Here is a 13,766-nt window from a genome sequence, read left to right on the forward strand (position 1 = left end):
TCACGTAAAGCTATGGCTAAAGGCTCCAAAAACAGAGCAAAAATGAGAGGTGATAAGGGTGAACCTTGTCTAGTACCCCGACTTAACGAAAATGAGGGTGACATTATCCCATTGGTAATAACTGTAGCCATTGGATCTGTGTATACCACCTGAATCCACTGCCTAAAAAAGGGACCGAAACCAAATCTCTTCAAGGTATGAAACAGAAAAGGATACTCAACTTTATCAAAAGCTTTCTCTGCGTCCAAAGAGAAGGCAACGACAGGGTCTAGCTTAGTCCTGCTCTTCCAGAGTATATGCAATAACCTACGTAGATTATCCGCAGAGCTTCTATTTTTCACAAAACCGACCTGATCCCTATGCACCAAATACGGAAGAACTTTTTCAAGCCTAAAAGCTAATATCTTAGAAATAATTTTTTCATCCACATTAATTAATGAAATTGGGCGATAATTCCCACAATGCTGTGGGTCTTTCCCTTTTTTATGTAATAACGTGATCACTGCCGATCGCATACTAAACGGTAGTCTCCCTCTTTGAAACGCATCTTGATATACCGACAGTAGTCTTGGAGCTAGTTCGTCCACAAACACCTTATAAAAATCTGATGGAAATCCATCATTACCTGGAGATTTACCCACTCTAAGGCTGCCGATTGCCTGCTTAACTTCAATTAATGTAATCTTACCTTCTAATATACTTCTTTGATCTTCCGACAGGCTGGGAATTTTAATAGAAGAGAAGAAATCTGACAGCCTCTGTTCCTCCACCAGTCCATTAGAAGTGTACAGCTCCTGATAATATTTAGTAAAAATATCATTTATTTCTTTTTTACTAGTAGTCAACTTATTATTATTACTAGGATCAAAAATAGATGGTATAAGGTTACTAGATTTTATCTGCTTAACCCTGTGTGCCAACATTTTACCTGTTCTCTCCCCTTGTTCAAAGTACTTCTGATTTAGACAAAACATTGCATATTCCACTTTTTTCTCCAATATGCTATTCATCTCAAATTTAAATTTAATTAATTTGTTCCATAAGTCCCTCTCTGGGAGCAACATATGTTGTTTTTCAAGCTCCTTGATATCCTGTTCCAACTTCATCAGCTTATCCCTCTCAGCTTTTTTAATCAAGGAGCAATATTGAATAAGGCGCCCCCTTAAATAGGCCTTAAAAGCATCCCAGGTCATTCCAACGTCGTCAATAGAGCCCTCATTGTACAACCAAAACTCCTTTATCATTTCCCTTATACATTCGCAATGACCCTTATTCTTCAATATTGAGTTATTCAAACGCCACCTAGGTGACGGTTTAATATTATCAGTGTCAGTAAGAACAAGGTCAATGGGAGCATGATCCGATATAGCAATGTTACCAATAGAGGACCCAATAGTTTGACTTGCCAAAGAACGGGACACCAAAAAGTAATCTATCCTGGAGTAGGTTGAGTGAGGATGCGAAAAAAAGGTATAGTCTCTTTCTTGAGGATGAAGAAGTCTCCATATATCTACTAGACTCAGTTCCTCTGACATCACGTCCACCGCAGCATTTGTTGGGTCCTTGCTTAGTCCAGTACAAGAAGATTTATCCAATAAGACATCCCTGACCCGGTTAAAATCTCCCCCAATTACAATGTGTGTGTTACCTATAGTCCGCACCATGTTACAGACTTCATGAAAAAATTGTGGCTGAGGAGAATTAGGAGCATATATATTGACCAATGTCATTTTCCGCCCCTGTAAACATGCATCCAAAACCACCCATCTACCCTCCTGATCTGTATAATGCTTAAAGACCTGAAAATCCAAGTTTCTTCTAATCAATATGACCACCCCTCTTTTTCTAGCCGAAAATGCACTAAAATAAACTTGCGCCACCCAGTCTCTTTTAAGCTTTAATGATTCGGCCTCATCAAGATGGGTCTCCTGAATCAGGGCTATATCAGTCTTTTTCTGTTTCAGATATGTGAGGATTTTCTTCCTTTTAATAACATTATGACAACCCGCTATATTCCACGACACAATTTTACATAACTCCATCACACCATGTGAGCCGAATTATTATACAAATTTATCCAGAGGAATATCCCATTTACCCATATAACAACTCTTAGAGCCAGTAACATGAGACAACTCAATGATCCAAAAATTAGGTCTATACGGGACAGTTGGTACCATACCATCAAAACCAACAACAAAACCAAACACGAGAAAAGAAGAAAAGAAGAAAAAAAAAAAAAAAAAAAAAAAAAAAAAAAAAAACAACAAACAAAAAAACAGAAGAACATGAAAACATAAAAAAAATCGCAAGTCCGTGGCACTCAAAAAAAAATCCCAGATGGTGTCCCTCCTTACGTCTCCCCCCCCCTCAGAAGTAAACCAACCCATAGCTTATCAAATCCTCTTAATCTACATCACCCGGAATGTTAACCAAATCCAGGCCGCTTAGAAATTGCTTAGCCTCAGCTGGGTTGGAAAACTGATGATACTGGTTATCCACTGAAAAAGTCATAACAGCCGGAAAACGAAGAGAATAGCCAATCTTGTACTGTTGCAACAAGCGGCGCACCTCATCAAACTTCCTGCGTTTTTCTTGTACCTCCTGAGCGTAATCCTGGAAAAAAAGAACTCTCATGCCTTTCCAAACGATCTGCCCCTTTTTTCTGGCAGCCGCCAGCACGGACATCTTGGCTTTATCCCGTAGGAAGCGAACAATAATGTGTCTCGGTCTGGAGTCCGCCGTGGGCTTCGGAAAAGCTGGCCCCACTCGATGGATTCTATCTATTTCGTAGTAATCTCCCATCTCAATGTCCAGAGCCTCAGACAGCAAATTCTTCACGTAATCCTCAATATTACTGCCTTCGGATCCTTCTCTAATACCCGATATTCTAATATTCTGGCGCCGTGAGGAACCCTCAAGCGCCGTTACTTTTTCCTGCAGCCGCTGGTTCTGTATCTTCAAGATCTTACATATTGAGCTGGCTTTAGCCTCTTCGTCCTCCAATCGAGAAATTCTTGTCTCTGTTTCATCCACTCTCACACCCAAACTGTTCACAGCTTCCTTGAGAGACTCGATACCACCTTTCACCGCCGTCATGTCTTGTGCTACCTGCTCAAGCAGAGATCTTATAGAAGTCAGCTCGGCCGCCACACCATCTTGGGAAGGACACCTGGCATCGACTCCATCAGGTGTCTCCGCCATAGTAGTTAGTGAAGTAGCCTGAGTGTTGTGTGTTTTTCCTCGCGGCATAATCGAATCGTTGCGTAAAACGTAATGATTCTTCTGACTCCTTCCACTGAATTTACCAGGGCAGATCCCAAATAAGACAAATAACCGGCTCTGACCTATTTTTAACGAGGTTTCGGGGGAAGAGGAGTACGCGTCTCCAACTTAAGCTGCCATCTTGGGCGGGCGTACCACGTGACCGTTCAACACTGTGTAATTTTATTGTGTTGCATGGAAATGAGACTACACTCACAGTTCCCTAACCACAGTGTAACCATATCTGGCTCCAGGACTTTTCGTATGTGATGGGTATTTACTGTGAGCGGTAATTACTGTGGAGGGACTGCACTCTTTGGAAATTAAATGTGGTGTAGTCCCAGGCATGTTACTACAAAGAAACATTTTTTGGCCTTAATATCAAACTGTGAGTGGAATGAATCCATATTACTTGCCAAAGGATTTCTCTTCTGTGGTTGCTGTCAGAATCCAGTATCTACTCTGAATCATCCAGTTGGAATCGAAGTGGATTCTTCCATCAGCTGACACAGAGATCATGCAAACAACTGTGGCTGTGGCCAAAAGTTATAGATAATAAAAGGAAAACCTCTAAACCACGTGATCTTTTCAGACAGGCAGTGCCAAAAGGACAGATACAGAAACTCTTAACACCTCACCTCTATTTATTTTTTCACATCTTTACTTGCCTCCAATATATGCAGATTTAATTTATTGAGCTTTTTAAAAGTTATTTCACTATTTGGTATTTTCTATTTAATTGTGCTCTTTTTCGGTAATTTTTACCTTCTTTTTTGTCATATTGCATCAAGTTACTCTATTTAAACGTTGTTGTTACAGGTTCATTTAGCCTTCAGTGTCATTCCCAAAAACTTACAATTAGAAATGTTCCTAAAAAAAAAAAAATCCATGGGAACAATACAATTGGAATTAAGTGGGAAGCATTAGATAAACTGACAGAGAATGACCCTTTAATATTTTAGCCGCTATAACACAAAATGTCCCAACCTTTGGGGAAAATTTAAGGATATTTTATTATCTAATAAATAACCCAGTTTGGTTATCTCGTTCTTGACTTGGGCCTATGACCAACTCACTTCCACTGACGGGACGCAGACTTATCTGCCCATCTGCCAAAATGTTACAATCACAGAGGAACACAAGCATGTCTGTCCTCAACTAAAACTCCTGTCCTCATTCAACACTTCAGCGATCTTCACATCACAATAGAAAACAGGCTAGCACAAATTCCACTAGCCTCCTGCCAGCCATTCAGAGAGCCCGACATCCATGTCTGCTCCTCTGTTTTCAATTTCGGGGTAAACACAAATCTGTGTAAACAACTTCGCCTAACCCGGGCACTGGTGCGGTGATGCCCTATTCAAGTGGAATCTTTCTAGTGTACAGTTACTAGAAATTTCCTTATCCTCACTTTTCGTAAACAGGCAAAGCCGGTGTTTATAGTTCTGAGTCTTTAGAGGCGACAATCCGCACCGGAGTAAAGCTAATGGGCTGTGACAAGGCTCAGTTGCAGATTATTGCTCTAACTGGGGTCATTTGGTAAGAAAATTAGAGGAAAAATCCATTCGTTTTGCATTTTCGCCCCCCCCTCCCAGCCTAGTCCCCTTGTTAGGTCACTAACAATGTAATTGACAGAAAGAATTTAAACCCAGAGAGATAATACCTGGGAGGAAATCCGATCTGGTGTCTGAGATGTTTTGTTCTCCACTGTGGGAAAAGCTGACCTATAACACGAAGCATCTCCTGCAGATGCTGTCAGCAAACCCACACAGATGAACAAGCACAGACACACGGCACACACTGGCATGCACGCGCACTCGCACGCAGCTCCCCGTGATTCATGTCTGCGTAATTAAATGACAGCTTGCTCTCCTGGGGCTCCATCATCCTCCTTACAGCTTCTATTATTCTCCTGATACAAGCTGGCAGAAGAGTTTTTCTTCTTTTGACAACATGAGAAAAAAACTATAACGAGACATGTTGCTGACATTTTTCTCAGGATTCAGTTGAAAAGGTATATTTTTATCCAAAATCCCAAATGTGGGGCAACACCCACAGCTGGTTTTGACATTAAACTTCTAAACAATGGCTTAGGCTCTGTAATAAATGAATACACGCCAATACGCATAGATGATCAGTACATTTAATATCCTGTGCCTCCGGACAGTCATTACTCAAAATGCAAGTGATAAAAATGTTGCAGAGGCTGTACTTGGAGGGCTCACGGGACATTACACACATAGGAGCAATAAGGTTTAAGACCTATTCACCAGACAGAATATGTCCACAGAAGACTCACGACCTTGTCCTCTGACCAGTTATGTTCACTCTCGATGAACATGACATCGCTGTCTGTGATAAAAAGCTTTAGCGACACTGTAGTCAGTGCACTCATCTGCCTGCCAAAAAGAGAGGGCCCTCTTCTACTGACAGATTTCTGTAAAAAGGTAAACACACCTATTTACACTCACGCAATTTCAGACAACTAAAAGCTTAAAAAAATACTTAAAAAACACTAACACATTTCAATCCAGTTTAGCAGGGCTTCACTGGCATGAAAGACACTATAGTGGTAAAGCTGCTTCAATAGCCAACAGCTGCATGTGGGGAGTGTGTTCACTGAAATAAGATCCAATGAAAATGATATATAATACACATGTAAATGACATTAAACTGCTTAGCACAGCTATAGGCCTACAGACAAAGGTAACAAAGAGACAGACTTGCTGTCTCCCCAGCAGCAGGAGCACTAAACAGGCCACAAAGCATTACCTTAATGAGAGCACATTAACCCCATGCCCCACCAGCACGGACACTATGTTGGCAAAAACGAAGTGAGCTCTAGTATGATGACTACTGCTGATTTTATATTATAGCTAACATAATATACCATTAGTAAATTATTTAGAATTATCAGTATCACTGACAGTATATTATTCTGCATGTAAAAGAAACAAACATATGAATCACAAAACTAAAAGCACACAAACCAATATCTGATTCGAGGAACACTCAAATACAGATGGCTATATTATTGCTGAGCATTTTCTTCCCCCAATTATTAATAAGGAGACAAAAAGTTAACATTTATAGCAGATAAGACGCAAAAGCAGTGTAGGCGCATGTTACGTTTCTAGATGTTCTTATTCCGCTCTCTCTCCTTTGTGCGTCTTACATCTGTGTTGGCAACAATAACGCAAAGTGCTGTGAAACTGAGCACTCCAGCATCACCTAAGATCTGTAACAGTATCTCACGATATGAGATCTTTTTTTTTTTTTTTTTTTTAAAAAGAGCCTAGAAGAGTTTAGCATTAGTAGCATAAAGCCTGAAGCCTCCATTGTGGTGTCTGACAAATTTCCGAGCCACGAGGCTAAGAGTGATAACTATCTGATAACTTAATGGCAATTCCCAGTTGATATGGCCGTGACCACTTGAAAAATCTCAACATATTGCCTAACTTTACAGTAAATATATGTATATGTATTGTATGTGTTAAAAAAAGAAGGTGAGCAAAAAGATATATTGCACTTTGAAAGCTTGGTATTTACACCTGTCCATCGAATGGCGAAACTGACACGGGGAAGGCTGCGATAATTAACTGGACCGATTAATAAGTCTATCACCAGCATGGACACTTATGCACATGTCTAATCCTGCAGAGCAGCTAAGTGCAAGAAACCATCTTATTACTCGGTGAGTGCTTTTAAAGGATTCCTTAAGGAGGGCACTTTACCTGCTAATTGTCTTATGAGATTGAAGAGCACCATCTGGCAGATTTGATTCATAACAGCACATCTACGGGCATAATCAGCATGTTTTATGTCTTACATGAAGACGCACATGTCGAGAGAAAATCTCAGAGGACAACTGGCTGGCTCCCTAAACAGAGTGCTATGGTTTGTAAAAATACTTTTCATAACGTTCAGGCTCAACCTAAATTTACTTCACTAATGCAGACCCAGAGACCAACAGTAATATTTTCCACTGGTGTTCTGATGTTTCAGACCAGCAAACTGGAAACTCAATTTATCCATTATGCAGTTGTGGATTCGGGTGTTTGCAAGAGGGAAGCTGGGACATGAGTCAGCCCTCCCCATGCCCCACCCTCCTCACTACATTGTACTATATAGTCAAGCATCTATTCTGGTCTTCGTTTATAAATAAAGTAGTAGTCCTTGCACTAAGCTGCAACTTTATGAGAGCCTTAGTGGGCAGTGTGACTGGACCCCTGTGACTATATTAAACTGCATAGTTTAAAGTAAATACATCCAAATTTTCAAGTGTAATCACTAGAGACCAACATAATTTAACACTGCTTTAACTCGACACTGATGCTAAGATACCAAGCTGCATCCTCCGGGACTGAAAAATGAAGCCACCGTTGAGGTGTCAGAAACTGCACTTCCTCTAATAATGACTGGAAGTTAACTTGTCAAGTGGTTGGAGTTTTAATGATATTACCTAATGAATAATATGGCCTCCTGGAGTTTGTGCTTCAGTTTTAAGCTAATTAACACTTGATAACGCTTCTGTCTCATAAACATACTAGTCTGACCGGGATTTTAAGACCGGACCATAGCAAAGTACAAGCACTACATGAGAATGCATGAGGTTCATATGATTGCTCCTATTACTCCTCCTTGATTCTTTGGCTTAACATCATAGTTAGTCCTACTTGTGGAGCTGATTGGCTAACTGTGAATCCCCCTGCTGCTGCATTGGACCAGCTGCTTTTTCAAATGAGAAACTTTCATTTTTCCATCGGAAGAATCAGTCAACAATCAACTCCATTGCATGAAGTTGACTGATTGATAAACAGACTGGTAGGATCAAAAGACCTGAACCAAAGCAACATCAATTTGGACCAGAGCTGAGGTGTAACACAACTGACCTGTGCGTGTCTTCATTTGTAATTGAACAGCCATGAGAACGGAAACATAATGGACTTACGCACTTTGACTTCCTCGCTTTTTAAAAACACATGAAACCATTTATTGTGATAGAGACTTCACAGATTTTACCCTCCTCTATAAAAGTTCTCTGTGCATTTATAATGTATGTCACAAACACGCATATGAATTCACTTCATCTTTCCTTTAACTCCACAAAGCCCCGCAGGGCACTGACCCAGATGATCCTTTCAAACAATGATAAACAGACTTAATAAGAAAACAGTATTGCAGAAAACAACTGAGTTACTGTAGTGCAGCTGGGTGACATGGGGGGAAATCATATATCAGAAGTCACTGCATAGTCGGGAAACTTAGACCATTTTACATCTTCCAACTATATTAAAAAATATAACGTTTCACTGGCAAATTTAATGTATCCCTAAAAAAAGTAAATCAAGTCTTGCAGCATTTTGTTAGCGTTCTGTTTCCACAAATGAAGTAGCTTGGCTATACAAACAACTATAACATTAAGCTATCATCTTTAAACTGGAATATTTTTTTTAGACAACACGTTTTCCCCCCTTCATGGTGCAGGGGAGAGAAATAGTCTGCAGATGCAGACCGAGCACAGTTCTGGAAAAATTGTTTTGCAGCACTGAGTGACAGAAGACATGCAATTACTAGCATGGGTTTACATACAACATTAAACTACATCAGCACAAATGCTGTCTCATCCTATACTTCATTATAAAACATATTAACATACCTTAAAAAAATCAATATACTGCCCAGGCCTAAGCTGTAGCTTCATGACAGACACCATTGATGAATCAATAGACATCAGAATATACAGGTCTCACATAAAGGACGCTTAATGATGGGTTACAAGGAAAAAAAATATCGCTGCTAAAGGACGAAGGACGAGACAGCTGTGTCTTGATAAATTAGCTCTGACAGCTCAGATTGAGGTGTGAGTGTGACTGAATGAATCTCTCCTGGCTCCGCTCCTACTGGTATCTGGCTATAAATTGGCTGAATGGCCAGGCCTGTCTGCCCTGCACTCAGCGCTGCTAATAGAGTACCTGCCCCACTATGCTACGCTAGGCTAGCTGCGGCTCAGTCTATGGGGATTTCCTCTGCCATGCTCAGTTGTGCAGGAAGCCTAAAGAAAGAAAGTTGAAGACAGAAACTGTATGTGTGTGCGAGTGTGTCTGTGTCCTGGGTCACAGCTGGTTGATGTGAAGAGGCAGAGTTTCCAGAAGAGCAGAGTCCTGCTGGAGGCTCAGCAGGATCTGGAGACTGCGGTCAGGCTGGTTGAAGGGCACCTGTGAAAGCAGCAGCGAGGCCATCTGTGTGGCACGGGACCTAACAATCTCAGACACACGCATGCACGGCACATCAGCGTCACTTCAACAAACGAGGGGAGGGAAACACAAGATACTGTTTCCATAAAACATTAACAGAGCACAGAGACATGAGAGCCCTTGTATCCAGAGACAGTGAAGACCTCTGCCTGTGAAAACACAGCAAGCTTTGAATGAGGACAAGTCTCAGTATGTTTCAGTGTATGAATCAGTGCTAAGAGGCCTGTTGCCTCACAGGAACACAGCCTCTGCTAATAGAGTTATCTGTGTGGTCAGCTTGGCTGTCACAATGACTGATTGCTGACAATTCAATTTCCCAGAGAAACACAGAGGTGGCTCCTCTGGCGCCTTCCCTTGGCGAATGTTCGCTGTGGAGGCTGGCGGTGTCCTTGGCAACCACAGGAGGGGGAGGTACGCCCCCCCCAGATCCAGCTCAGCTGGTGGCACTGCTGAAATCGAGCGACCTTTTTCACCATCATTTCCATAAACTCATATTCTTCTTATCACAACAACCAATGAGGAATTCTTCAACAGCTGGCTTTGACTCTACGACTCCAGCACGTTGACTTTAAGTCCAGCGAGAAAACATCAGACGAGTGATAAAAAGATGTCGACTATTCATCTCTTCCTAATATGTAAAAACAACAATACATGTACACGTGCAAACGTGAAACAAACAACTCTCACCGAGTCTAAAGGGTCCAAACCTCTCAAAGTATGATCCCTAAGTTTTTAGATCAGTGCTCGCTGCGTCTCATCTGTGAGAGAATTTATCAGCTTCCAGCAGAAACATGGATCGAGGGGGTCCTGAAACTACCAGGGCGCTGCATCTCCCATATGCTTCGTCACATTAAAGCATCTAAGTGTCTTGGGTGTCCCTGTGACCATAAAGCAAACGGAGGATGTAACCGCTCATACGGCTCACAGCCTATTGTGAGGGACTGTAACTAAAAGCTGCGTGCTGCTATTAACACTTTTAAGTTCGGAGAGCCTGCTGTGTGATGTGTGCCAGCTTATATGGATCTATGACAAACAGGGATTTGGAATATCTCCCCCAATCTGGATTAGTGAATACAGCTTCTTTTCCGCAGAAATCCAACAACCACCTTCAGACAAACGAGAGGAACAGAGAAAACTGAGGGTTAACGTGATGGCATCTGTGCAGATGTGCTCAATATGTGATCCTAAATGAAAAGCAGAGAGACGGGGACAGTCCAGAGGTCAAACCTGGCTTGCATCCAACTCTTTGGATCAACAAGCTTACCACCTGTGCTTCTCCTCGCCTCACTCCCACCTGCTGATTTGGCCGCCGATGTTGATAAGGAAAATGGAGATGGAGCCCTCCTTCTAGCAGGGATGGGATCCAGCAGATAAGAAAGTCTTGAGAAAACTATGTAGAAGACAGCGCGATTGCCTCACACGAAGAAAGTCAGCTCGCAAACGGCCTTGGATGTTTTGCCTTTCGTAGCTCGTCATAAGGAAACTTATCCTCCGTTATATCCATGCAATAAAAACAAACCGAGCAGGGACTCAGCGGTAGACTGGGATGAGATGGAAATTTAAGAGATGAACCCGGAGCAGAGGCTTACATCCATCATCTGTTTTCTCCAGGCTTTGTACAGCTTCAATTACAGATGCTGTTACGAAAACACAGCAGCAGCGCAGAGGACAGAGCCGGACTGAGAAAAAGACACACGGGATAATGTTTACATTGCTCGCCTTGCTGGGGATTTTAAAAAAACAACAAAAACACTATAATAATGTGCTGGCTGTATGTTTTTACTGCCAACTGACTAAGGAGAAATAGCAGAACAGGATGAGGATGTATTGTCAACAAAGGTTTTAGGCATTTTCCATTATAAGAAGAAGTCACGGTAAACGTCTGTGCCTGGCACAGGTTATGTTTGGCCCTGCGGGGCCGGGAATCCAAAGGTGAAAAGCGAATACTAGACAAGACTGACTGTCAGCACAGTGGCTTAATTACTGTCTCCATCTGAGCAGCCAGTGTTATTTCCTGACATTCATCCCTGCCAATGCTGCAAGAAATCCTCTTCTGCACAACAGCAGCATTTTCTCACTTTTCATGTACTCTGTAATCCTTGTAATACATCAAGTGGAAAGTGTAATCCAAGCTGAAAGGCACCGTAAAAGTTTCACCTCTTGACACTAACAAACGGAAATTATTTTTCAGCATTCACTTACGAGCGTTAATGCCATGTGAAGCCCGCAACTGTTTCATTTTGCCGCCTTTGCATTCACTCCAGTGAGTTTGTTTTAATTTCCGAGCGCGCGTGGGAGATGAATCACGCCACCTATTAAAAAAAGATATGGCAAAACTCTTGCGATAAACCACATAAACCGCTTATAAATTATTCAACATTTCAGCGAGGGCTCTAAGGATTACAGTCTAGAAAGACCTGATGAACACGTTGTCCTACAGATTCCAAGATGTGAAGGACAACGCGTGCATTAATAAACAACTTTTGACCCTCCCATAAGTTAAGCACAAGGTGATTCGGTGTAATAATCAACCACGAGCTTAGAGCTTCAAACAATAAGGCGAAACACCCCACCCCACCCTACCTGCCATCTGCTCTGTTATTATATATACAAGCTTTCCCAATCGCAGTCAACAGTCTTCTGCAACTATATAGCAACTGACAACAAAATCCTGGTAGTTGCGTAAGCTCTGTTCAGCCTGTTCTGACCATGTGGCACTGTTCGGGGCACTGTGGGAGATAAAATTTGTGAATTTAACGCCATCAAACTTTACATTTTAACACTTACATATGCTACACAGGCTTTCTTACACATTTAGCACACAGGAAGGAACACAAAGGTCACAGTGACCTTCTTGTCCTTTTCTGTAGTGTTTAAATCTCCCATAAATGAAACGGTTTCAATAACCTAATGGCAGATTTACTCTGAAAGAGTGGGATATGTGGTGGTATTTAAATACAGGCTCTGATATTCTTAGTAATGAGAAACACCTGATGCCCACTCCCTTACACTTCTCACCTGTGTGACCTTCGCCTGCGTACCAGTGACAATGTCATCAGTCACGTTATGTCTAATTATTTTTCTTTGGGGGGGGGGGGCTTCTATCTCATTGCGACTGATCTGCATGGTAATGATGGGTCTGTCGAGGATAGACTGGGACAATTTGTGGAGGAGCGTGCAAAGCTGAGGGCAACACGTCCCCTCACACTGCGAGAGGTGGGAGGCCGGACATTCAACACCCGGCTTCGGATCTTTGGAGACAAATGTTTCCTGTTATAATTCAAACTAAAATTAAATCCATGCAGATAGAAATCATATTACTATTCCAGTAATTGGATAGGGGGGAGTTAAATAAAAGGCACAACTTGTATTTTTGGCGTGTTTATAATAAAAGTTCTTGTTTTTGTTTTCTTTTTATTAACAGGTAATAAGTACTAACAGGTTCTGTGCACTCCATCTATTTAGCTCAAAGCTATTCGGCTAACATTTCTTTAGTTGTCACAGTCCGTTATGAGGCGTCGTGACAGGCCTAGTTGTATTCTAACTAGCTAAAACACGGGTTAACACTTAGCAAGCACAAATGTTAACAGTGGAAAAAAAATCCCAGATCAATGGCAACAACAACTGCACTGACAAATGAAGGGAAACAAGCTAAGCCGTTAACACAGGCGTTATGTCGCATCACAGTTGAGAGAAGCGGCTACGAACTCAATTCAATTCAGCTGCAGTTTATTTATTTATTTGTTGGTTTTTGGGGTTTTTTCATGACTGGACCGCTCGCTCCCTGTGAGCCACTGGTGTTTAACATGTGGTTTTAACTAGTCCTCTAACGATCCTCTAACTGCTGCCATCATCGATGTAACAAACGCCTGGACAGTACAGACAGCAGCACGAACAGGTTGAGAAATCCAGCGAGCTGAGGTAATCTGCTGTGGCATCGGGTACATCTGTAAGTGGTAAACGGTTATGAAAACTCACCTCGACGGTTGAAATAAGTATCCGGTGGTTTACTGTCAATTCTTCGCTGGGAGTGCTGTTGAATACCGTTGGTGAATTGTATTTCTAAGTACACAGCGAACAACGCTCGTGGCTGCCCAGCGTTTCCTCTGCCTCAACTAGTAATTCTGGGCGGAACTACACGCTGCGGCGGAGACACGGCGGAGGAGCCAATGGGAAAGAGGCGGTACCGCCCACAAAGTGGGGGGTGAGAACGGGAGGTCTCACTCCGCTCCGAAATCACGGAGA

The 13,766-nt window shown here is 42.0% G+C and overlaps 1 protein-coding gene across 2 annotated transcripts in view; it reads right to left on the bottom strand.

Annotated features, from left to right (window-relative positions):
• ndrg3a (ndrg family member 3a) overlaps positions 1-13,644 on the bottom strand; it is a 38,467-nt gene extending 24,823 nt beyond the window's left edge. For both annotated transcript variants that reach the window (XM_085405813.1, XM_085405812.1), the window contains exon 1: positions 13,500-13,644. The gene's annotated coding sequence lies outside the window, so the exon portion shown is untranslated. The remainder of the gene's footprint in view (positions 1-13,499) is intronic.
• Between the last annotated feature and the right edge of the window lie 122 nt (positions 13,645-13,766).

This window comes from Rhamphochromis longiceps, linkage group LG5, assembly GCF_057381845.1.
Source record: "Rhamphochromis longiceps isolate RC_006_pf linkage group LG5, R_longiceps_female_GT1.1, whole genome shotgun sequence".
Lineage (NCBI taxonomy): Eukaryota > Metazoa > Chordata > Actinopteri > Cichliformes > Cichlidae > Rhamphochromis > Rhamphochromis longiceps.